The sequence below is a fragment of the Salmo salar genome, chromosome 02, assembly GCF_965601325.2.
Source record: "Salmo salar chromosome 02, fSalSal1, whole genome shotgun sequence".
In the NCBI taxonomy this organism is placed as follows: domain Eukaryota; kingdom Metazoa; phylum Chordata; class Actinopteri; order Salmoniformes; family Salmonidae; genus Salmo; species Salmo salar.
The window spans coordinates 98,016,934-98,039,964 of NC_138292.1; the positions used below are offsets into that span (position 1 = coordinate 98,016,934).

The 23,031-nt window shown below is 38.5% G+C and overlaps 20 non-coding genes across 20 annotated transcripts; all 20 read left to right on the forward strand.

Annotated features, from left to right (window-relative positions):
• Positions 1-1,163: 1,163 nt before the first annotated feature.
• Positions 1,164-1,236, forward strand: trnam-cau (transfer RNA methionine (anticodon CAU)). Its single transcript has one exon. It is a non-coding gene; the product is annotated as a tRNA-Met (tRNA).
• Positions 1,237-2,216: 980 nt separating this feature from the next.
• trnam-cau (transfer RNA methionine (anticodon CAU)) lies at positions 2,217-2,289 on the forward strand. The gene has a single exon. It is a non-coding gene; the product is annotated as a tRNA-Met (tRNA).
• A 272-nt stretch (positions 2,290-2,561) lies between these two features.
• Positions 2,562-2,634, forward strand: trnam-cau (transfer RNA methionine (anticodon CAU)). Its single transcript has one exon. It is a non-coding gene; the product is annotated as a tRNA-Met (tRNA).
• A 268-nt stretch (positions 2,635-2,902) lies between these two features.
• On the forward strand, positions 2,903-2,975 carry trnam-cau (transfer RNA methionine (anticodon CAU)). The gene has a single exon. It is a non-coding gene; the product is annotated as a tRNA-Met (tRNA).
• Positions 2,976-3,950: 975 nt separating this feature from the next.
• trnam-cau (transfer RNA methionine (anticodon CAU)) lies at positions 3,951-4,023 on the forward strand. The gene has a single exon. It is a non-coding gene; the product is annotated as a tRNA-Met (tRNA).
• Positions 4,024-4,999: 976 nt separating this feature from the next.
• Positions 5,000-5,072, forward strand: trnam-cau (transfer RNA methionine (anticodon CAU)). Its single transcript has one exon. It is a non-coding gene; the product is annotated as a tRNA-Met (tRNA).
• A 631-nt stretch (positions 5,073-5,703) lies between these two features.
• trnam-cau (transfer RNA methionine (anticodon CAU)) lies at positions 5,704-5,776 on the forward strand. Its single transcript has one exon. It is a non-coding gene; the product is annotated as a tRNA-Met (tRNA).
• Positions 5,777-6,405: 629 nt separating this feature from the next.
• trnam-cau (transfer RNA methionine (anticodon CAU)) lies at positions 6,406-6,478 on the forward strand. The gene has a single exon. It is a non-coding gene; the product is annotated as a tRNA-Met (tRNA).
• A 1,320-nt stretch (positions 6,479-7,798) lies between these two features.
• On the forward strand, positions 7,799-7,871 carry trnam-cau (transfer RNA methionine (anticodon CAU)). Its single transcript has one exon. It is a non-coding gene; the product is annotated as a tRNA-Met (tRNA).
• Positions 7,872-9,191: 1,320 nt separating this feature from the next.
• trnam-cau (transfer RNA methionine (anticodon CAU)) lies at positions 9,192-9,264 on the forward strand. Its single transcript has one exon. It is a non-coding gene; the product is annotated as a tRNA-Met (tRNA).
• A 272-nt stretch (positions 9,265-9,536) lies between these two features.
• Positions 9,537-9,609, forward strand: trnav-cac (transfer RNA valine (anticodon CAC)). The gene has a single exon. It is a non-coding gene; the product is annotated as a tRNA-Val (tRNA).
• Positions 9,610-12,316: 2,707 nt separating this feature from the next.
• On the forward strand, positions 12,317-12,389 carry trnam-cau (transfer RNA methionine (anticodon CAU)). Its single transcript has one exon. It is a non-coding gene; the product is annotated as a tRNA-Met (tRNA).
• A 635-nt stretch (positions 12,390-13,024) lies between these two features.
• Positions 13,025-13,097, forward strand: trnam-cau (transfer RNA methionine (anticodon CAU)). The gene has a single exon. It is a non-coding gene; the product is annotated as a tRNA-Met (tRNA).
• Positions 13,098-13,841: 744 nt separating this feature from the next.
• trnam-cau (transfer RNA methionine (anticodon CAU)) lies at positions 13,842-13,914 on the forward strand. The gene has a single exon. It is a non-coding gene; the product is annotated as a tRNA-Met (tRNA).
• Positions 13,915-15,362: 1,448 nt separating this feature from the next.
• trnam-cau (transfer RNA methionine (anticodon CAU)) lies at positions 15,363-15,435 on the forward strand. The gene has a single exon. It is a non-coding gene; the product is annotated as a tRNA-Met (tRNA).
• Positions 15,436-16,066: 631 nt separating this feature from the next.
• Positions 16,067-16,139, forward strand: trnam-cau (transfer RNA methionine (anticodon CAU)). The gene has a single exon. It is a non-coding gene; the product is annotated as a tRNA-Met (tRNA).
• A 976-nt stretch (positions 16,140-17,115) lies between these two features.
• Positions 17,116-17,188, forward strand: trnam-cau (transfer RNA methionine (anticodon CAU)). The gene has a single exon. It is a non-coding gene; the product is annotated as a tRNA-Met (tRNA).
• Positions 17,189-17,823: 635 nt separating this feature from the next.
• On the forward strand, positions 17,824-17,896 carry trnam-cau (transfer RNA methionine (anticodon CAU)). The gene has a single exon. It is a non-coding gene; the product is annotated as a tRNA-Met (tRNA).
• An 895-nt stretch (positions 17,897-18,791) lies between these two features.
• trnam-cau (transfer RNA methionine (anticodon CAU)) lies at positions 18,792-18,864 on the forward strand. Its single transcript has one exon. It is a non-coding gene; the product is annotated as a tRNA-Met (tRNA).
• A 532-nt stretch (positions 18,865-19,396) lies between these two features.
• trnak-cuu (transfer RNA lysine (anticodon CUU)) lies at positions 19,397-19,469 on the forward strand. Its single transcript has one exon. It is a non-coding gene; the product is annotated as a tRNA-Lys (tRNA).
• Positions 19,470-23,031: the final 3,562 nt, after the last annotated feature.

A 23,031-nucleotide genomic window follows, 5' to 3' on the forward strand; every position in this document is an offset into this window, starting at 1 on the left:
TTCTCAGGTGTTGTGGTTTTTCAGACCATACATTTTGGCACGGTGCTTACAACGTCACTGTCAAAAAGTGAAAGTCATTATCGATATTTTTTCTTTACGCTTAATGTTTAAAAGTGCCTCGTTGGCGCAGCATGCAGTGCGTCAGTCTCATAATCTGAAGGTCGTGAGTTCGATCCTCACACGGGGCAGCAAAGCTTTTAATAAGAAAGTGTTGTCTGAAGATGAAGTTAAAATTAATTCTCAGTGGTTTTGGACATCCAGACAATACATACTTTTGTCACAGTGGATACCACATCTTAAGGTCGATATCTATATTTTTTACTTTAGAATGAAATCATTGTTTTTTTCTCAGGTGTTGTGGTTTTTCAGACCATACATTTTGGCACGGTGCTTACAACGTCACTGTCAAAAAGTGAAAGTCATTATCGATATTTTTTCTTTACGCTTAATGTTTAAAAGTGCCTCGTTGGCGCAGCAGGCAGCGCGTCAGTCTCATAATCTGAAGGTCGTGAGTTCGATCCTCACACGGGGAAGAAAGCTTTTAAAAAAACAGTGTTTTCTGAAGATGAAGTGAAAATTAATTCTCAGTGGTATTGGACGTTCAGACGATACATACTTTTGTCACGGTGCTTACAACGTCACTGTCAAAATCTGAAGGTCGGTATCCATATCTATATTTTTTACTTTAGAATGAAATCATAGTTTTTTTCTCAGGTGATGTCGACTTTCAGACCATACATTTTGGCACGGTGCTTACAATGTCACTGTCAAAATCTGAAGGTCGTTATCGATATTTTTTCTTTACGCTTAATGTTTAGAAGTTCCTCGTTGGCGCAGCAGGCAGCGCGTCAGTCTCATAAACTGAAGGTCGTGAGTTCGATCCTCACACGGGTCAGCAAAGCTTATAAAAAGACAGTGTTGTCTGAAGGTGAAAATTAATTCTCAGTGGTTTTGGACTTTCAGACAATACATCGTTTTGTCACGGTGGAAACCACATCTTAAGGTCGATATCAAATTGTTTTACTTTAGAATGAAATCATAGTTTTTTTCTCAGGTGTTGTGGTTTTTCAGACCATACATTTTGGCACGGTGCTTACAACGTCACTGTCAAAAAGTGAAGGTCGGTATTGATAATTTTTTCTTTCGATTTGTTGATTAAATGTACCTCGTTAGCGCAGTAGGTAGCGCGTCAGTCTCATAATCTGAAGGTCGTGAGTTCGATCCTCACACGGGGCAGCAAAGCTTTTAATAAGAAAGTGTTTTCTGAAGATCAAGTGAAAATTAATTCTCAGTGGTTTTGGACTTCCAGACAATACATACTTTTGTCACAGTGGATAACACATCTTAAGGTCGATATCTATATTTTTTACTTTAGAATGAAATCATTGTTTTTTTCTCAGGTGTTGTGGTTTTTCAGACCATACATTTTGGCACGGTGCTTACAACGTCACTGTCAAAAAGTGAAAGTCATTATCGATATTTTTTCTTTACGCTTAATGTTTAAAAGTGCCTCGTTGGCGCAGCATGCAGTGCGTCAGTCTCATAATCTGAAGGTCGTGAGTTCGATCCTCACACGGGGCAGCAAAGCTTTTAATAAGAAAGTGTTGTCTGAAGATGAAGTTAAAATTAATTCTCAGTGGTTTTGGACATCCAGACAATACATACTTTTGTCACAGTGGATACCACATCTTAAGGTCGATATCTATATTTTTTACTTTAGAATGAAATCATTGTTTTTTTCTCAGGTGTTGTGGTTTTTCAGACCATACATTTTGGCACGGTGCTTACAACGTCACTGTCAAAAAGTGAAAGTCATTATCGATATTTTTTCTTTACGCTTAATGTTTAAAAGTGCCTCGTTGGCGCAGCAGGCAGCGCGTCAGTCTCATAATCTGAAGGTCGTGAGTTCGATCCTCACACGGGGAAGAAAGCTTTTAAAAAAACAGTGTTTTCTGAAGATGAAGTGAAAATTAATTCTCAGTGGTATTGGACGTTCAGACGATACATACTTTTGTCACGGTGCTTACAACGTCACTGTCAAAATCTGAAGGTCGGTATCCATATCTATATTTTTTACTTTAGAATGAAATCATAGTTTTTTTCTCAGGTGATGTCGACTTTCAGACCATACATTTTGGCACTGTGCTTACAATGTCACTGTCAAAATCTGAAGGTCGGTATCGATATTTTTTTCTTTCGATTTGTCGATTAAATGTGCTTCGTTAGCACAGTAGGTAGCGCGTCAGTCTCATAATCTGAAGGTCGTGAGTTCGATCCTCACACGGGGCAGCAAAGCTTTTAAAAAGACAGTGTTGTCCGAAGATGAAGTGAAAATGAATTCTCAGTTGTTTTGGACTTTCAGACAATACATACTTTTGTCACAGTGGATACCACATCTTAAGGTCGATATCTATATTTTTTACTTTAGAATGAAATCATATTTTTTTTCTCAGGTGATGTGGACTTTCAGACCATACATTTTGGCACGGTGCTTACAACGGCACTGTCAAAATCTGAAAGTCGTTATCGATATTTTTTATTTACGCTTAATGTTTACAAGTGCCTCGTTGGCGCAGCAGGCAGCGCGTCAGTCTCATAATCTGAAGGTCGTGAGTTCGATCCTCACACGGGGCAGCAAAGCTTATAAAAAGACAGTGTTGTCTGAAGGTGAAAATTAATTCTCAGTGGTTTTGGACTTTCAGACAATACATACTTTTGTCACGGTGGAAACCACATCTTAAGGTCGATATCAAATTGTTTTACTTTAGAATGAAATCATAGTTTTTTTCTTAGGTGTTGTGGTTTTTCAGACCATACCTTTTGGCACGGTGCTTACAACGTCACTGTCAAAAAGTGAAGGTCGGTATCGATATTTTTTTCTTTCGATTTGTCGATTAAATATGCTTCGTTAGCGCAGTAGGTAGCGCGTCAGTCTCATAATCTGAAGGTCGTGAGTTCGATCCTCACACGGGGCAGAAAAGCTTTTAAAAAGACAGTGTTGTCCGAAGATGAAGTGAAAATTAATTCTCAGTTGTTTTGGACTTTCAGACAATACATACTTTTGTCACAGTGGATACCACATCTTAAGGTCGATATCTATATTTTTTACTTTAGAATGAAATCATAGTTTTTTTCTCAGGTGATGTGGACTTTCAGACCATACATTTTGGCACGGTGCTTACAACGTCACTGTCAAAATCTGAAGGTCGTTATCGATATTATTTCTTTACGCTTAATAAATAGAAGTGCCTCGTTGGCGCAGCAGGCAGCGCGTCTGTCTCATAATCTGAAGGTCGTGAGTTCGATCCTCACACGGGACAGCAAAGCTTTTAAAAAAACAGTGTTTTCTGAAGATGAAGTGAAAATTAATTCTCAGTGGTATTGGACGTTCAGACGATACATACTTTTGTCACGGTGCTTACAACGTCACTGTCAAAATCTGAAGGTCGGTATCGATATCTATAGTTTTTACTTTAGAATGAAATCATTGTTTATTTCTTAGGTGTTGTGGACTTTCAGACCATACATTTTGGCACGGTGCTTACAACGTCACTGTCAAAATCTGAAGGTCGGTATCGATATTTTTTCTTACACTTAATGATTTAATGTTCCTCGTTGGTGCAGCAGGCAGCGCGTCAGTCTCATAATCTGAAGGTCGTGAGTTCGATCCTCACACGGGGCTGCAAAGCTTATAAAAAGACAGTGTTGTCTGAAGGTGAAAATGAATTCTCAGTGCTTTTGGACTTTCAGACAATACATACTTTTGTCACGGTGGAAACCACATCTTAAGGTCGATATCAAATTGTTTTACTTTAGAATGAAATCATAGTTTTTTTCTCAGGTGTTGTGGTTTTTCAGACCATACATTTTGGCACGGTGCTTACAACGTCACTGTCAAAAAGTGAAGGTCGGTATTGATAATTTTTTCTTTCGATTTGTTGGTTAAATGTGCCTCGTTAGCGCAGTAGGTAGCGCGTCAGTCTCATAATCTGAAGGTCGTGAGTTCGATCCTCACACGGGGCAGCAAAGCTTTTAATAAGAAAGTGTTGTCTGAAGATGAAGTGAAAATTAATTCTCAGTGGTTTTGGACTTCCAGACAATACATACTTTTGTCACAGTGGATACCACATCTTAAGGTCGATATCTATATTTTTTACTTTAGAATGAAATCATTGTTTTTTTCTCAGGTGTTGTGGTTTTTCAGACCATACATTTTGGCACGGTGCTTACAACGTCACTGTCAAAAAGTGAAGGTCGTTATCGATATTTTTTCTTTACGCTTAATGTTTAAAAGTGCCTCGTTGGCGCAGCAGGCAGCGCGTCAGTCTCATAATCTGAAGGTCGTGAGTTCGATCCTCACACAGGGCAGCAAAGCTTTTAAAAAAACAGTGTTTTCTGAAGATGAAGTGAAAATTAATTCTCAGTGGTATTGGACGTTCAGACGATACATACTTTTGTCACGGTGCTTACAACGTCACTGTCAAAATCTGAAGGTCGGTATCCATATCTATATTTTTTACTTTAGAATGAAATCATAGTTTTTTTCTCAGGTGATGTGGACTTTCAGACCATACATTTTGGCACGGTGCTTACAACGTCACTGTCAAAATCTGAAGGTCGTTATCGATATTTTTTCTTTACGCTTAATGTTTAGAAGTGCCTCGTTGGTGCAGCAGGCAGCGCGTCAGTCTCATAATCTGAAGGTTGTGAGTTCGATCCTCACACGGGGCTGCAAAGCTTATAAAAAGACAGTGTTGTCTGAAGGTGAAAATGAATTCTCAGTGGTTTTGGACTTTCAGACAATACATACTTTTGTCACGGTGGAAACCACATCTTAAGGTCGATATCAAATTGTTTTACTTTAGAATGAAATCATAGTTTTTTTCTCAGGTGTTGTGGTTTTTCAGACCATACATTTTGGCACGGTGCTTACAACGTCACTGTCAAAAAGTGAAGGTCGGTATTGATAGTTTTTTCTTTCGATTTATTGATTAAATGTGCCTCGTTAGCGCAGTAGGTAGCGCGTCAGTCTCATAATCTGAAGGTCGTGAGTTCGATCCTCACACGGGGCAGCAAAGCTTTTAATAAGAAAGTGTTTTCTGAAGATGAAGTGAAAATTAATTCTCAGTGGTATTGGACGTTCAGACGATACATACTTTTGTCACGGTGCTTACAACGTCACTGTCAAAATCTGAAGGTCGGTATCGATATCTATATTTTTTACTTTAGAATGAAATCATTGTTTATTTCTTAGGTGTTGTGGACTTTCAGACCATACATTTTGGCACGGTGCTTACAACGTCACTATCAAAATCTGAAGGTCGTTATCGATATTTTTTCTTTACGCTCTATGTCTAAAAGTGCCTCGTTGGCGCAGCGTGCAGCGCGTCAGTCTCATAATCTGAAGGTCGTGAGTTCGATCCTCACACTGGGCAGCAAAGTTTATAGAAAGACAGTGTTGTCTGAAGGTGAAAATTAATTCTCAGTCGTTTTGGACTTTCAGACAATACATACTTTTGTCACGGTGGAAACCACATCTTAAGGTCAATATCAAATTGTTTTACTTTAGAATGAAATCATTGTTTTTTTCTCAGGTGTTGTGGTTTTTCAGACCATACATTTTGGCACGGTGCTTACAACGTCACTGTCAAAAAGTGAAGGTCGGTATCGATCATTTTTTCTTTCGATTTGTTGATTAAATGTGCTTCGTTAGCGCAGTAGGTAGCGCGTCAGTCTCATAATCTGAAGGTCGTGAGTTAGATCCTCACACGGGGCAGCAAAGCTCTTAAAAAGACAGTGTTTTCTGAAGATGAAGTGAAAATGAATTCTCAGTGGTATTGGACGTTCAGACTATACATACTTTTGTCACGGTGCTTACAACGTCACTGTAAAATCTGAAGGTCGGTATCGATGTCTATATTTTTTACTTTAGAATGAAATCATTGTTTTTTTCTTAGGTGTTGTGGACTTTCAGACCATACATTTTGGCACGGTGCTTACAACGTCACTGTCAAAATCTGAAGGTCGGTATCGATATTTTTTCTTACACTTAATGCTTTAATGTGCCTGGTTGGTGCAGCAGGCAGCGCGTCAGTCTCATAATCCGAAGGTCGTGAGTTCGATCCTCACACGGGTTAGCAAAGCTTATAAAAAGACAGTGTTGTCTCAAGGTGAAAATTAATTCTCAGTGGTTTTGGACTTTCAGACAATACATACTTTTGTCACGGTGGAAACCACATCTTAAGGTCGATATCAAATTGTTTTACTTTAGAATGAAATCATTGTTTTTTTCTCAGGTGTTGTGGTTTTTCAGACCATACATTTTGGCACGGTGCTTACAACGTCACTGTCAAAAAGTGAAGGTCGGTATTGATAATTTTTTCTTTCGATTTGTTGATTAAATGTGCCTCGTTAGCGCAGTAGGTAGCGCGTCAGTCTCATAATCTGAAGGTCGTGAGTTCGATCCTCACACAGGGCAGCAAAGCTTTTAATAAGAAAGTGTTGTCTGAAGATGAAGTTAAAATTAATTCTCAGTGGTTTTGGACTTCCAGACAATACATACTTTTGTCACAGTGGATACCACATCTTAAGGTCGATATCTATATTTTTTACTTTAGAATGAAATCATTGTTTTTTTCTCAGGTGTTGTGGTTTTTCAGACCATACATTTTGGCACGGTGCTTACAACGTCACTGTCAAAAAGTGAAAGTCATTATCGATATTTTTTCTTTACGCTTAATGTTTAAAAGTGCCTCGTTGGCGCAGCATGCAGTGCGTCAGTCTCATAATCTGAAGGTCGTGAGTTCGATCCTCACACGGGGCAGCAAAGCTTTTAATAAGAAAGTGTTGTCTGAAGATGAAGTTAAAATTAATTCTCAGTGGTTTTGGAAATCCAGACAATACATACTTCTGTCACAGTGGATACCACATCTTAAGGTCGATATCTATATTTTTTACTTTAGAATGAAATCATTGTTTTTTTCTCAGGTGTTGTGGTTTTTCAGACCATACATTTTGGCACGGTGCTTACAACGTCACTGTCAAAAAGTGAAAGTCATTATCGATATTTTTTCTTTACGCTTAATGTTTAAAAGTGCCTCGTTGGCGCAGCAGGCAGCGCGTCAGTCTCATAATCTGAAGGTCGTGAGTTCGATCCTCACACGGGGAAGAAAGCTTTTAAAAAAACAGTGTTTTCTGAAGATGAAGTGAAAATTAATTCTCAGTGGTATTGGACGTTCAGACGATACATACTTTTGTCACGGTGCTTACAACGTCACTGTCAAAATCTGAAGGTCGGTATCCATATCTATATTTTTTACTTTAGAATGAAATCATAGTTTTTTTCTCAGGTGATGTCGACTTTCAGACCATACATTTTGGCACGGTGCTTACAATGTCACTGTCAAAATCTGAAGGTCGTTATCGATATTTTTTCTTTACGCTTAATGTTTAGAAGTTCCTCGTTGGCGCAGCAGGCAGCGCGTCAGTCTCATAATCTGAAGGTCGTGAGTTCGATCCTCACACGGGTCAGCAAAGCTTATAAAAAGACAGTGTTGTCTGAAGGTGAAAATTAATTCTCAGTGGTTTTGGACTTTCAGACAATACATCGTTTTGTCACGGTGGAAACCACATCTTAAGGTCGATATCAAATTGTTTTACTTTAGAATGAAATCATAGTTTTTTTCTCAGGTGTTGTGGTTTTTCAGACCATACATTTTGGCACGGTGCTTACAACGTCACTGTCAAAAAGTGAAGGTCGGTATTGATAATTTTTTCTTTCGATTTGTTGATTAAATGTACCTCGTTAGCGCAGTAGGTAGCGCGTCAGTCTCATAATCTGAAGGTCGTGAGTTCGATCCTCACACGGGGCAGCAAAGCTTTTAATAAGAAAGTGTTTTCTGAAGATCAAGTGAAAATTAATTCTCAGTGGTTTTGGACTTCCAGACAATACATACTTTTGTCACAGTGGATAACACATCTTAAGGTCGATATCTATATTTTTTACTTTAGAATGAAATCATTGTTTTTTTCTCAGGTGTTGTGGTTTTTCAGACCATACATTTTGGCACGGTGCTTACAACGTCACTGTCAAAAAGTGAAAGTCATTATCGATATTTTTTCTTTACGCTTAATGTTTAAAAGTGCCTCGTTGGCGCAGCATGCAGTGCGTCAGTCTCATAATCTGAAGGTCGTGAGTTCGATCCTCACACGGGGCAGCAAAGCTTTTAATAAGAAAGTGTTGTCTGAAGATGAAGTTAAAATTAATTCTCAGTGGTTTTGGACATCCAGACAATACATACTTTTGTCACAGTGGATACCACATCTTAAGGTCGATATCTATATTTTTTACTTTAGAATGAAATCATTGTTTTTTTCTCAGGTGTTGTGGTTTTTCAGACCATACATTTTGGCACGGTGCTTACAACGTCACTGTCAAAAAGTGAAAGTCATTATCGATATTTTTTCTTTACGCTTAATGTTTAAAAGTGCCTCGTTGGCGCAGCAGGCAGCGCGTCAGTCTCATAATCTGAAGGTCGTGAGTTCGATCCTCACACGGGGAAGAAAGCTTTTAAAAAAACAGTGTTTTCTGAAGATGAAGTGAAAATTAATTCTCAGTGGTATTGGACGTTCAGACGATACATACTTTTGTCACGGTGCTTACAACGTCACTGTCAAAATCTGAAGGTCGGTATCCATATCTATATTTTTTACTTTAGAATGAAATCATAGTTTTTTTCTCAGGTGATGTCGACTTTCAGACCATACATTTTGGCACGGTGCTTACAATGTCACTGTCAAAATCTGAAGGTCGTTATCGATATTTTTTCTTTACGCTTAATGTTTAGAAGTTCCTCGTTGGCGCAGCAGGCAGCGCGTCAGTCTCATAATCTGAAGGTCGTGAGTTTGATCCTCACACGGGTCAGCAAAGCTTATAAAAAGACAGTGTTGTCTGAAGGTGAAAATTAATTCTCAGTGGTTTTGGACTTTCAGACAATACATACTTTTGTCACGGTGGAAACCACATCTTAAGGTCGATATCAAATTGTTTTACTTTAGAATGAAATCATAGTTTTTTTCTCAGGTGTTGTGGTTTTTCAGACCATACATTTTGGCACGGTGCTTACAACGTCACTGTCAAAAAGTGAAGGTCGGTATTGATAATTTTTTCTTTCGATTTGTTGATTAAATGTACCTCGTTAGCGCAGTAGGTAGCGCGTCAGTCTCATAATCTGAAGGTCGTGAGTTCGATCCTCACACGGGGCAGCAAAGCTTTTAATAAGAAAGTGTTTTCTGAAGATCAAGTGAAAATTAATTCTCAGTGGTTTTGGACTTCCAGACAATACATACTTTTGTCACAGTGGATAACACATCTTAAGGTCGATATCTATATTTTTTACTTTAGAATGAAATCATTGTTTTTTTCTAAGGTGTTGTGGTTTTTCAGACCATACATTTTGGCACGGTGCTTACAACGTCACTGTCAAAAAGTGAAAGTCATTATCGATATTTTTTCTTTACGCTTAATGTTTAAAAGTGCCTCGTTGGCGCAGCAGGCAGCGCGTCAGGCTCACAATCTGAAGGTAGTGAGTTCGATCCTCACACGGGGCAGCAAATCTTTTAAAAAAAAAGTGTTTTCTGAAGATGAAGTGAAAATTAATTCTCAGTGGTATTGGACGTTCAGACAATACATCCTTTTGTCACGGTGCTTACAACGTCACTGTCAAAATCTGAAGGTCGGTATCCATATCTATATTTTTTACTTTATAATGAAATCATTGTTTTTTTCTCAGGTGATGTGGACTTTCAGACCATACATTTTGGCACGGTGCTTACAACGTCACTATCAAAATCTGAAGGTCGTTATCGATATTTTTTCTTTACGCTCTATGTCTAAAAGTGCCTCGTTGGCGCAGCGTGCAGCGCGTCAGTCTCATAATCTGAAGGTCGTGAGTTCGATCCTTACACTGGGCAGCAAAGTTTATAGAAAGACAGTGTTGTCTGAAGGTGAAAATTAATTCTCAGTCGTTTTGGACTTTCAGACAATACATACTTTTGTCACGGTGGAAACCACATCTTAAGGTCAATATCAAATTGTTTTACTTTAGAATGAAATCATTGTTTTTTTCTCAGGTGTTGTGGTTTTTCAGACCATACATTTTGGCACGGTGCTTACAACGTCACTGTCAAAAAGTGAAGGTCGGTATCGATAATTTTTTCTTTCGATTTGTTGATTAAATGTGCTTCGTTAGCGCAGTAGGTAGTGCGTCAGTCTCATAATCTGAAGGTCGTGAGTTCGATCCTCACACGGGGCAGCAAAGCTCTTAAAAAGACAGTGTTTTCTGAAGATGAAGTGAAAATGAATTCTCAGTGGTATTGGACGTTCAGACTATACATACTTTTGTCACGGTGCTTACAACGTCACTGTAAAATCTGAAGGTCGGTATCGATATCTATATTTTTTACTTTAGAATGAAATCATTGTTTTTTTCTTAGGTGTTGTGGACTTTCAGACCATACATTTTGGCACGGCGCTTACAACGTCACTGTCAAAATCTGAAGGTCGGTATCGATATTTTTTCTTACACTTAATGCTTTAATGTGCCTGGTTGGTGCAGCAGGCAGCGCGTCAGTCTCATAATCCGAAGGTCGTGAGTTCGATCCTCACACGGGTCAGCAAAGCTAATAAAAAGACAGTGTTGTCTGAAGGTGAAAATTAATTCTCAGTGGTTTTGGACTTTCAGACAATACATACTTTTGTCACGGTGGAAACCACATCTTAAGGTCGATATCAAATTGTTTTACTTTAGAATGAAATCATTGTTTTTTTCTCAGGTGTTGTGGTTTTTCAGACCATACATTTTGGCACGGTGCTTACAACGTCACTGTCAAAAAGTGAAGGTCGGTATCGATATTTTTTCTTACACTTAATGAATTAATGTGCCTCGTTGGCGCAGCAGGCAGTGCGTCAGTCTCATAATCTGAAGGTCGTGAGTTCGATCCTCACATGGGGCAGCAAAGTTTATAAAATGATACTGTAGTCTGAAGGTGAAAATAAATTCTCAGTGTTTTGGACTTTCAGACAGTACATACTTTTGTCACGGTGGAAACCACATCATAAGGTCGATATCAAATTGTTTTACTTTAGAATGAAATCATAGTTTTTTTCTCAGGTGTTGTGGACTTTCAGACCATACATTTTGGCACGGTGCTTACATCGTCACTGTCAAAAAGTGAAGGTCGGTATCGATATTATTTCTTACACTTAATGATTTAACGTGCGTTGTTGGCGCGCAGGCAGCGCATCAGTCTCATAATCTGAAGGTCGTGAGTTCGATCCTCACACGGGGCAGCAAAGCTTATAAAAGACAGTTTTGTCTGAAGGTTAAAATTAATTCTCAGTGGTTTTGGACTTTCAGACAATACATACTTTTGTCACGGTGCTTACAACGTCACTGTAAAATCTGAAGGTCTGTATCGATATCTATATTTTTTACTTTAGAATGAAATCATTGTTTTTTTCTTAGGTGTTGTGGACTTTCAGACCATACATTTTGGCACGGTGGTTACAACGTCACTGTCAAAATCAGAAATTTGGTATCGATATTTCTTCTTACACTTCATGCTTTAATGTTCCTCGTTGGTGCAGCAGGCAGCGCGTCAGTCTCATAATCTAAAGGTCGTGAGTTCGTTCCTCACACGAGGCAGCAAAGCTTATAAAAAGACAGTTGTCTGATGGTGAAAATTAATTCTCAGTGGTTTTGGACTTACAGACAATACATACTTTTGTCACGGTGGAAACCACGTCTTAAGGTCGATATCAAATTGTTTTACTTTAGAATGAAATCATAGTTTTTTTCTCAGGTGTTGTGGTTTTTCAGACCTAACATTTTGGCACGGTGCTTACAACGTCACTGTCAAAAAGTGAAGGTCGGTATCGCTAATTTTTTCTTTCGATTTGTTCATTAAATGTTCTTAGTTAGCGCAGTAGGTAGCGCGTCAGTCTCATAATCTAAAGGTCGTGAGTTCGATCCTCACACGAGCAGCAAAGCTTTTAAAAAGACAGTGTTGTCCGAAGATGAAGTGAAAATTAATTCTCAGTGGTTTTGGACTTTCAGACAATACATACTTTTGTCACGGTGGAAACCACATCTTAAGGTCGATATCAAATTGTTTTACTTTAGAATGAAATCATAATTTTTTTCTCAGGTGTTGTGGTTTTTCAGACCATACATTTTGGCACGGTGCTTACAACGTCACTGTCAAAAAGTGAATGTCGGTATCGATAATTTTTTCTTTCGATTTCTTGATTAAATGTGCCTCGTTAGCGCAGTAGGTAGCGCGTCAGTCTCATAATCTGAAGGTCGTGAGTTCGATCCTCACACGGGGCAGCAAAGCTTTTAAAAAGACAGTGTTTTCTGAAGATGAAGTGAAAATTAATTCTCAGTGGTATTGGACGTTCAGACGATACATACTTTTGTCACGGTGCTTACAACGTCACTGTCAAAATCTGAAGGTCGGTATCGATATCTATATTTTTTACTTTAGAATGAAATCATTGTTTATTTCTTAGGTGTTGTGGACTTTCAGACCATACATTTTGGCACGGTGCTTTCAACGTCACTGTCAAAATCTGAAGGTCGGTATCGATCATTTCTTATTTCGATGTCTTCATGTAATGTGACTCGTTAGCGCAGTAGGTAGTGCATCAGTCTTATAATCTGAAGGTCGTGAGTTCGATCCTCACCTTTGGCAGCAAAGATTTTAAAAAGAAAGTTTTGTCTGAAGATGAAGTGACAATTAATTCTCAGATGTTTTGGACTTTCAGACAATACATATTTTTGTCACGGTGGATACCACATCTTAAGGTCGATATCAAATTGTTTTACTTTAGAATGAAATCATAGTTTTTTTCTCAGGTGTTGTGGACTTTCAGAACATACATTTTGGCACGGTGCTTACATCGTCACTGTCAAAAAGTGAAGGTCGGTATCGATATTTTTTCTTACACTTAATGATTTAACGTGCCCTGTTGGCGCAGCAGGCAGCGCGTCAGTCTCATAATCTGAAGGTCGTGAGTTCGATCCTCACACGGGGCAGCAAAGCCTTTAAACGACAGTTTTGTCTGAAGGTGAAAATTAATTCTCAGTGGTTTTGGACTTTCAGACAATACATACTTTTGTCACGGTGCTTACAACGTCACTGTAAAATCTGAAGGTCGGTATAGATATCTATATTTTTTACTTTAGAATGAAATCATTGTTTATTTCTTAGGTGTTGTGGACTTTCAGACCATACATTTTGGCACGGTGCTTACAACGTCACTGTCAAAATCTGAAGGTCGGAATCGATATCTATATTTTTTACTTTAGAATGAAATCATTGTTTTTTTCATAGGTGTTGTGGACTTTCAGACCATACATTTTGGCACGGTGGCTACAACGTCACTGTCAAAATCTGAAGGTCGGTATCGATATTTTTTCTTACACTTCATGCTTTAATGTACCTCGTTGGTGCAGCAGGCAGCGCGTCAGTCTCATAATCTAAAGGTCGTGAGTTCGATCCTCACACAGGGCAACAAAGCTTATAAAACGACTGTTGTCTGATGGTGAAAATTAATTCTCAGTGGTTTTGGACTTACAGACAATACATACTTTTGTCACGGTGGAAACCACGTCTTAAGGTCGATATCAAATTGTTTTACTTTAGAATGAAATCATAGTTTTTTTCTCAGGTGTTGTGGTTTTTCAGACCATACATTTTGGCACGGTGCTTACAACGTCACTGTCAAAAAGTGAAGGTCGGTATCGATAATATCTTCTTTCGATTTGTTGATGAACTGTGCCTCGTTAGCGCAGTAGGTAGCGCGTCAGTCTCATAATTTGAAGGTCGTGAGTTCGATCCTCACACGGGGCAGCAAAGCTTTTAAAAAGACAGTGTTGTCTGAAGATGAAGTGAAAATTAATTCTCAGTGGTTTTGGACTTTCAGACAATACATACTTTTGTCACAGTGGATACCACATCTTAAGGTCGATATCTATATTTTTTACTTTAGAATGAAATCATTGTTTTTTTCTCAGGTGATATGGACTTTCAGACCATACATTTTGGCACGGTGCTTACAACGTCTCTGTCAAAATCTGAAAGTCGTTATCGATATTTTTTCTTTACGCTTAATGTTTAAAAGTGCCTTGTTGGCGCAGCAGGCAGTGCGTCAGTCTCATAATTTGAAGGTCGTGAGTTCGATCCTCAGACTGAGCAGCAAAGCTTTTGAAAGACAGTGTTTTCTGAAGATGAAGTGAAAATTAATTCTCAGTGGTATTGGACGTTCAGACGATACATACTTTTGTCACGGTGCTTACAACGTCACTGTCAAAATCTGAAGGTCGGTATCGATATCTATATTTTTTACTTTAGAATGAAATCATTGTTTTTTTCTCAGGTGATGTCGACATTCAGACCATACATTTTGGCACGGTGCTTACAACGTCTCTGTCAAAATCTGAAGGTCGGTATCGATATCTATATTTTTTACTTTAGAATGAAATCATTCTTTTTTTCTCAGGTGATGTCGACATTCAGACCATACATTTTGGCACGGTGCTTACAACGTCTCTGTCAAAAAGTGAAGGTCGGTATCGATAATTTTTTCTTTCGATTTGTTGATTAAATGTGCTTCGTTAGCGCAGTAGGTAGCGCGTCAGTCTCATAATCTGAAGGTCGTGAGTTACATCCTCACACGGGGCAGCAAAGATTTTAAAAAGAAAGTGTTGTCTGAAGAATAAGTGACAATTAATTCTCAGATGTTTTGGACTTTCAGACAATACATACTTTTGTCACGGTGGAAACCACATCTTAAGGTCGATATCAAATTGTTTTACTTTAGAATGAAATCATTGTTTTTTTCTCAGGTGTTGTGGTTTTTCAGACCATACATTTTGGCACGGTGCTTACAACGTCACTGTCAAAAAGTGAAAGTCATTATCGATATTTTTTCTTTACGCTTAATGTTTAAAAGTGCCTCGTTGGCGCAGCATGCAGTGCGTCAGTCTCATAATCTGAAGGTCGTGAGTTCGATCCTCACACGGGGCAGCAAAGCTTTTAATAAGAAAGTGTTGTCTGAAGATGAAGTTAAAATTAATTCTCAGTGGTTTTGGACATCCAGACAATACATACTTTTGTCACAGTGGATACCACATCTTAAGGTCGATATCTATATTTTTTACTTTAGAATGAAATCATTGTTTTTTTCTCAGGTGTTGTGGTTTTTCAGACCATACATTTTGGCACGGTGCTTACAACGTCACTGTCAAAAAGTGAAAGTCATTATCGATATTTTTTCTTTACGCTTAATGTTTAAAAGTGCCTCGTTGGCGCAGCAGGCAGCGCGTCAGTCTCATAATCTGAAGGTCGTGAGTTCGATCCTCACACGGGGCAGCAAAGCTTTTAAAAAAACAGTGTTTTCTGAAGATGAAGTGAAAATTAATTCTCAGTGGTATTGGACGTTCAGACGATACATACTTTTGTCACGGTGCTTACAACGTCACTGTCAAAATCTGAAGGTCGGTATCCATATCTATATTTTTTACTTTAGAATGAAATCATAGTTTTTTTCTCAGGTGATGTCGACTTTCAGACCATACATTTTGGCACGGTGCTTACAACGTCACTGTCAAAATCTGAAGGTCGTTATCGATATTTTTTCTTTACGCTTAATGTTTAGAAGTTCCTCGTTGGCGCAGCAGGCAGCGCGTCAGTCTCATAATCTGAAGGTCGTGAGTTCGATCCTCACACGGGTCAGCAAAGCTTATAAAAAGACAGTGTTGTCTGAAGGTGAAAATTAATTCTCAGTGGTTTTGGACTTTCAGACAATACATACTTTTGTCACGGTGGAAACCACATCTTAAGGTCGATATCAAATTGTTTTACTTTAGAATGAAATCATAGTTTTTTTCTCAGGTGTTGTGGTTTTTCAGACCATACATTTTGGCACGGTGCTTACAACGTCACTGTCAAAAAGTGAAGGTCGGTATTGATAATTTTTTCTTTCGATTTGTTGATTAAATGTACCTCGTTAGCGCAGTAGGTAGCGCGTCAGTCTCATAATCTGAAGGTCGTGAGTTCGATCCTCACACGGGGCAGCAAAGCTTTTAATAAGAAAGTGTTTTCTGAAGATCAAGTGAAAATTAATTCTCAGTGGTTTTGGACTTCCAGACAATACATACTTTTGTCACAGTGGATACCACATCTTAAGGTCGATATCTATATTTTTTACTTTAGAATGAAATCATTGTTTTTTTCTAAGGTGTTGTGGTTTTTCAGACCATACATTTTGGCACGGTGCTTACAACGTCACTGTCAAAAAGTGAAAGTCATTATCGATATTTTTTCTTTACGCTTAATGTTTAAAAGTGCCTCGTTGGCGCAGCAGGCAGCGCGTCAGGCTCATAATCTGAAGGTAGTGAGTTCGATCCTCACACGGGGCAGCAAATCTTTTAAAAAAAAAGTGTTTTCTGAAGATGAAGTGAAAATTAATTCTCAGTGGTATTGGACGTTCAGACAATACATACTTTTGTCACGGTGCTTACAACGTCACTGTCAAAATCTGAAGGTCGGTATCCATATCTATATTTTTTACTTTATAATGAAATCATTGTTTTTTTCTCAGGTGATGTGGACTTTCAGACCATACATTTTGGCACGGTGCTTACAACGTCACTATCAAAATCTGAAGGTCGTTATCGATATTTTTTCTTTACGCTCTATGTCTAAAAGTGCCTCGTTGGCGCAGCGTGCAGCGCGTCAGTCTCATAATCTGAAGGTCGTGAGTTTGATCCTCACACTGGGCAGCAAAGTTTATAGAAAGACGGTGTTGTCTGAAGGTGAAAATTAATTCTCAGTCGTTTTGGACTTTCAGACAATACATACTTTTGTCACGGTGGAAACCACATCTTAAGGTCAATATCAAATTGTTTTACTTTAGAATGAAATCATTGTTTTTTTCTCAGGTGTTGTGGTTTTTCAGACCATACATTTTGGCACGGTGCTTACAACGTCACTGTCAAAAAGTGAAGGTCGGTATCGATAATTTTTTCTTTCGATTTGTTGATTAAATGTGCTTCGTTAGCGCAGTAGGTAGCGCGTCAGTCTCATAATCTGAAGGTCGTGAGTTCGATCCTCACACGGGGCAGCAAAGCTTTTAATAAAAAAGTGTTGTCTGAAGATGAAGGGAAAATTAATTCTCGGTGGTTTTGGACTTTCAGACAATACATACTTTTGTCACAGTGGATACCACATCTTAAGGTCGATATCTATATTTTTTACTTTAGAATGAAATCATTGTTTTTTTCTCAGGTGATGTGGACTTTCAGACCATACATTTTGGCACGGTGCTTACAACGTCTCTGTCAAAATCTGAAGGTCGTTATCGATATTTTTTCTTTACGCTTAATGTTTAAAAGTGCCTCGTTGGTGCATCAGGCAGCGCGTCAGTCTCATAATCTGAAGGTCGTGAGTTCGATCCTCACACGGGGCAGCAAAGCTTTTAAAAAAACAGTGTTTTCTGAAGATGAAGTGAAAATTAATTCTCAGTGGTATTGGACGTTCAGACGATACATACTTTTGTCACGGTGCTTACAACGTCACTGTCAAAATCTGAAGGTCGGTATCGATATCTATATTTTTTACTTTAGAATGAAATCATTGTTTTTTTCTCAGGTGTTGTGGTTTTTCAGACCATACATTTTGGCACGGTGCTTACAACGTCACTGTGAAAAAGTGAAAGTCGTTATCGATATTTTTTCTTTACGCTTAATGTTTAGAAGTGCCTTGTTGGCGCAGCAGGCAGCGCGTCAGTCTCATAATCTGAAGGTCGTGAGTTCGATCCTCACACGGGGCAGCAAAGCTTTTTAAAAAAAAAGTGTTTTCTGAAGATGAAGTGAAAATTAATTCTAAGTGGTATTGGACGTTCAGACGATACATACTTTTGTCACGGTGCTTACAACGTCACTGTCAAAATCTGAAGGTCGTTATCGATATTTTTTCTTTACGCTTAATGTTTAAAAGTTCTTCGTTGGCGCAGCAGATAGCGCGTCAGTCTCATAATCTGAAGGTCGTGAGTTCGATCCTCACACATGGGGCAGCAAAGCTTTTAAAAAGACAGTGTTTTCTGAAGATTAAGTGAGAATTAATTCTCAGTGGTATTGGACGTTCAGACGATACATACTTTTGTCACGGTGCTTACAACGTCACTGTCAAAATCTGAAGGTCGGTATCGATATCTATATTTTTTACTTTAGAATGAAATCATTGTTTTTTTCTTAGGTGTTGTGGACTTTCAGACCATATATTTTGGCACGGTGCTTACAACGTCACTGTCAAAATCTGAAGGTCGGTATCGATATTTTTTCTTACACTTAATGTTTTAATGTGCCTCGTTGGTGCAGCAGGCAGCGCGTCAGTCTCATAATCTGAAGGTCGTGAGTTCGATCCTCACACGGGGCAGCAAAGCTTTTAAAAAAACAGTGTTTTCTGAAGATGAAGTGAAAATTAATTCTCAGTGGTATTGGACGTTCAGACGATACATACTTTTGTCACGGTGCTTACAACGTCACTGTCAAAATCTGAAGGTCGGTATCGATATCTATATTTTTTACTTTAGAATGAAATCATTGTTTTTTTCTCAGGTGTTGTGGTTTTTCAGACCATACATTTTGGCACGGTGCTTACAACGTCACTGTGAAAAAGTGAAAGTCGTTATCGATATTTTTTCTTTACGCTTAATGTTTAGAAGTGCCTTGTTGGCGCAGCAGGCAGCGCGTCAGTCTCATAATCTGAAGGTCGTGAGTTCGATCCTCACACGGGGCAGCAAAGCTTTTTTTAAAAAAAGTGTTTTCTGAAGATGAAGTGAAAATTAATTCTAAGTGGTATTGGACGTTCAGACGATACATACTTTTGTCACGGTGCTTACAACGTCACTGTCAAAATCTGAAGGTCGTTATCGATATTTTTTCTTTACGCTTAATGTTTAAAAGTTCTTCGTTGGCGCAGCAGATAGCGCGTCAGTCTCATAATCTGAAGGTCGTGAGTTCGATCCTCACACATGGGGCAGCAAAGCTTTTAAAAAGACAGTGTTTTCTGAAGATTAAGTGAGAATTAATTCTCAGTGGTATTGGACGTTCAGACGATACATACTTTTGTCACGGTGCTTACAACGTCACTGTCAAAATCTGAAGGTCGGTATCGATATCTATATTTTTTACTTTAGAATGAAATCATTGTTTTTTTCTTAGGTGTTGTGGACTTTCAGACCATATATTTTGGCACGGTGCTTACAACGTCACTGTCAAAATCTGAAGGTCGGTATCGATATTTTTTCTTACACTTAATGTTTTAATGTGCCTCGTTGGTGCAGCAGGCAGCGCGTCAGTCTCTTAATCTGAAGGTCGTGTGTTCGATCCTCACACGGGGCAGCAAAGCTTATAAAAAGACAGTTCTCTGATGGTGGAAATTAATTCTCAGTGGTATTGTACGTTCAGACGATACATACTTTTGTCACGGTGCTTACAACGTCACTGTCAAAAAGTGAAGGTCAGTATCGATCATTTTTTATTTCGATTTCTTCATGTAATGTCACTCGTTAGCGCAGTAGGTAGTGCGTCAGTCTCATAATCTGTAGGTCGTGAGTTAGATCCTCACACGGGGCAGCAAAGATTTTAAAAAGAAAATGTTGTCTGAAGATGAAGTGACAATTAATTCTCAGATGTTTTGGACTTTCAGACAATACATACTTTTGTCACGGTGGACACCACATCTTAAGGTCGATATCTATATTTTTTACTTTAGAATGAAATCATAGTTTTTTTCTCAGGTGTTGTGGTTTTTCAGACCATACATTTTGGCACGGTGCTTACAACGTCACTGTCAAAAAGTGAAGGTCGGTATCGATATTTTTTCTTTTCGCTTAATGTTTAAAAGTGCCTCGTTGGTGCAGCAGGCAGTGCGTCAGTCTCATAATCTATAGGTCGTGAGTTCGATCCTCACACGGGGCAGCCAACCTTATAAAAAGACTCTTGTCTGATGGTGAAAATTAATTCTCAGTGGTTTTGGACTTTCAGACAATACATACTTTTGTCACGGTGGAAACCACATCTTAAGGTCGATATCAAATTGTTTTACTTTAGAATGAAATCATAGTTTTTTTCTCAGGTGTTTTGGTTTTTCAGACCATACATTTTGGCACTGTGCTTACAACGTCACTGTCAAAAAGTGAAGGTCGGTATCGATAATTTTTTCTTTTGTTTTGTTGATTAAATGTGTTTCGTTAGCGCAGTAGGTAGCGCGTCAGTCTCATAATCTGAAGGTCGTGAGTTCGATCCTCACACGGGTCAGCAAAGCCTTTAAAAAGACAGTGTTGTCTGAAGATGAAGTGACAATTAATTCTCAGATGTTTTGGACTTTCAGACAATACATACTTTTGTCACGGTGGATACCACATCTTAAGGTCGATATCTATATTTTTTACTTTAGAATGAAATCATAGTTTTTTTCTCAGGTGTTGTGGACTTTCAGACCATACATTTTGGCACGGTGCTTACAACGTCACTGTCAAAAAGTGAAGGTCGGTATCGATAATTTTTTCTTTCGAATTGTTGATTAAATGTTCTTCGTTAGCGCAGTAGGCAGCGCGTCAGTCTCATAATCTGAAGGTCATGAGTTCGATCCTCACACGGGCCAGCATAGCTTTTAAAAAGACAGCGTTGTCTGAAGCTGAAGTGAAAATTAATTCTCAGTGGTTTTGGACTTTCAGACAATACATACTTTTGTCACAGTGGATACCACATCTTAAAGTCGATATCTATATTTTTTACTTTAGAATGAAATCATTGTTTTTTTCTTAGGTGTTGTGGACTTTCAGACCATACATTTTGGCACGGTGCTTACAACGTCACTGTCAAAATCTGAAGGTCGGTATCGATATTTTTTATTTCGATTTCTTCATGTAATGTCACTCGTTAGCGCAGTAGGTAGTGCGTCAGTCTCATAATCTGTAGGTCGTGAGTTAGATCCTCACACGGGGCAGCAAAGATTTTAAAAAGAAAATGTTGTCTGAAGATGAAGTGACAATTAATTCTCAGATGTTTTGGACTTTCAGACAATACATACTTTTGTCACGGTGGACACCACATCTTAAGGTCGATATCTATATTTTTTACTTTAGAATGAAATCATAGTTTTTTTCTCAGGTGTTGTGGTTTTTCAGACCATACATTTTGGCACGGTGCTTACAACGTCACTGTCAAAAAGTGAAGGTCGGTATCGATATTTTTTCTTTTCGCTTAATGTTTAAAAGTGCCTCGTTGGTGCAGCAGGCAGTGCGTCAGTCTCATAATCTATAGGTCGTGAGTTCGATCCTCACACGGGGCAGCCAACCTTATAAAAAGACTCTTGTCTGATGGTGAAAATTAATTCTCAGTGGTTTTGGACTTTCAGACAATACATACTTTTGTCACGGTGGAAACCACATCTTAAGGTCGATATCAAATTGTTTTACTTTAGAATGAAATCATAGTTTTTTTCTCAGGTGTTTTGGTTTTTCAGACCATACATTTTGGCACTGTGCTTACAACGTCACTGTCAAAAAGTGAAGGTCGGTATCGATAATTTTTTCTTTTGTTTTGTTGATTAAATGTGTTTCGTTAGCGCAGTAGGTAGCGCGTCAGTCTCATAATCTGAAGGTCGTGAGTTCGATCCTCACACGGGTCAGCAAAGCCTTTAAAAAGACAGTGTTGTCTGAAGATGAAGTGACAATTAATTCTCAGATGTTTTGGACTTTCAGACAATACATACTTTTGTCACGGTGGATACCACATCTTAAGGTCGATATCTATATTTTTTACTTTAGAATGAAATCATAGTTTTTTTCTCAGGTGTTGTGGACTTTCAGACCATACATTTTGGCACGGTGCTTACAACGTCACTGTCAAAAAGTGAAGGTCGGTATCGATAATTTTTTCTTTCGAATTGTTGATTAAATGTTCTTCGTTAGCGCAGTAGGCAGCGCGTCAGTCTCATAATCTGAAGGTCATGAGTTCGATCCTCACACGGGCCAGCATAGCTTTTAAAAAGACAGCGTTGTCTGAAGATGAAGTGAAAATTAATTCTCAGTGGTTTTGGACTTTCAGACAATACATACTTTTGTCACAGTGGATACTACATCTTAAAGTCGATATCTATATTTTTTACTTTAGAATGAAATCATTGTTTTTTTCTTAGGTGTTGTGGACTTTCAGACCATACATTTTGGCACGGTGCTTACAACGTCACTGTCAAAATCTGAAGGTCGGTATCGATATTTTTTATTTCGATTTCTTCATGTAATGTCACTCGTTAGCGCAGTAGGTAGTGCGTCAGTCTCATAATCTGTAGGTCGTGAGTTAGATCCTCACACGGGGCAGCAAAGATTTTAAAAAGAAAATGTTGTCTGAAGATGAAGTGACAATTAATTCTCAGATGTTTTGGACTTTCAGACAATACATACTTTTGTCACGGTGGACACCACATCTTAAGGTCGATATCTATATTTTTTACTTTAGAATGAAATCATAGTTTTTTTCTCAGGTGTTGTGGTTTTTCAGACCATACATTTTGGCACGGTGCTTACAACGTCACTGTCAAAAAGTGAAGGTCGGTATCGATATTTTTTCTTTTCGCTTAATGTTTAAAAGTGCCTCGTTGGTGCAGCAGGCAGTGCGTCAGTCTCATAATCTAAAGGTCGTGAGTTCGATCCTCACACGGGGCAGCCAACCTTATAAAAAGACTCTTGTCTGATGGTGAAAATTAATTCTCAGTGGTTTTGGACTTTCAGACAATACATACTTTTGTCACGGTGGAAACCACATCTTAAGGTCGATATCAAATTGTTTTACTTTAGAATGAAATCATAGTTTTTTTCTCAGGTGTTTTGGTTTTTCAGACCATACATTTTGGCACTGTGCTTACAACGTCACTGTCAAAAAGTGAAGGTCGGTATCG